The 1,294-nt window shown below is 32.8% G+C and overlaps 1 long non-coding RNA gene across 1 annotated transcript; it reads left to right on the top strand.

Moving 5' to 3' along the window:
* Positions 1-377: 377 nt before the first annotated feature.
* LOC136459749 (uncharacterized) lies at positions 378-1,050 on the top strand. Its single transcript, XR_010760269.1, has 3 exons — positions 378-609; positions 701-773; positions 854-1,050. It is a non-coding gene; the product is annotated as an uncharacterized lncRNA (long non-coding RNA).
* Positions 1,051-1,294: the final 244 nt, after the last annotated feature.

Below are 1,294 nucleotides of genomic sequence, written 5' to 3'. Positions count from 1 at the left end.
CACGGGCAATATACCAGTAAGATAAAGCAGTTAGTCATTTCTATAACACCTAAAAATAACTCATTGGCGGAACTGAAACATGCATTTCCTTTTGGTGACAACAATTATTTTTTTCTGAGGGGTACAATAGGACACTTTCAACATTAACCCAGTTTGGACGAGATCCACGATGTTGTGGCAAACTAGACCACAAGAAACTGGCAAAAGTGCTCGAGTGCTGGCCTGACATGGAATACAAAATTAAAGATTACAACAATGTAAGATATATTCAGTGTACTCCTTTATATTTTATTTATATATATTATACTTTTTTAAAACACTTCTATGTCTATGTTTTTAGATTCTACTGCCATATTATCGAGATGGACTATATACTTTATTCATAATGGACATGCAAAAGAAAACTGTGCACATTATGGATCCACTCTCAGATAATGTATGTTACAAGGGTTATGCTCAAATCATGCCATATATAGCTACATTTCACACTATTACTAAAAGGTTCGGTCTCGCTATGAAACTTATAAATTCTAAGTGGGACGGCAATATTTATTACTGGAAGCGAATATTCCCTGCATGTGTTACAAAAGTTCCAAAACATAAAGACCGGTAATCACCTATAATATGTTTTATCTTTCTTATTATCACAAAATAGTTATTTGATTTATGTACAATAAATCAAACAAATGCTCATCTCCAGAAAATTATGAGGCTTCCTTGTATACAATTTTATGAAGTCATGGGATGGTGTAAGATTGCCACCGATCAACACTGTAAGCATATATTCTCTAACTATATTCCGTACACTACATATAAAATAAATAACTTAACTTATTATATCTACCATGCACAGCTATTAAATTCACTGAGGATGGAATTTTTTGGGACATTCTTAAGAGCCATACAAACGAATGTTTTGACAACTTTTCTGAAGATCTCCAAGTCATGATTAAGAACTTAGACAGAATGTAACTTAAATGGTTATATGAGAAAAAACTTTACTATGACTTCTTAATTTCCCGGATTGTATACATACTCAAAGATATTGTGTAAAAGTTGAACTATGAAAAAAAATATTGATTGTTTTCATGTACGTCTCCAAGACAAATTCGTTGCGTTAGCACGGGCATTATACTAGTATGCTCATAAGTGTGTAGTGTTGTGTGACTTTATACATCCTTATCATTGACTTAATTTTCTGGCTTTTCTTTCGTGCTTCTCTGTTTTGGATCCACATATCCTAATTCCATTTGTGATTCTGATCTTATTTTCGCCAAATGTGTATGGTGGCCAA

This window comes from Miscanthus floridulus, chromosome 6, assembly GCF_019320115.1.
Source record: "Miscanthus floridulus cultivar M001 chromosome 6, ASM1932011v1, whole genome shotgun sequence".
Classification (NCBI taxonomy): Eukaryota; Viridiplantae; Streptophyta; class Magnoliopsida; order Poales; family Poaceae; genus Miscanthus; species Miscanthus floridulus.
The sequence above is the reverse complement of the archived record's forward strand: the minus strand, read 5'-3'. Positions and strand labels throughout refer to the sequence as shown.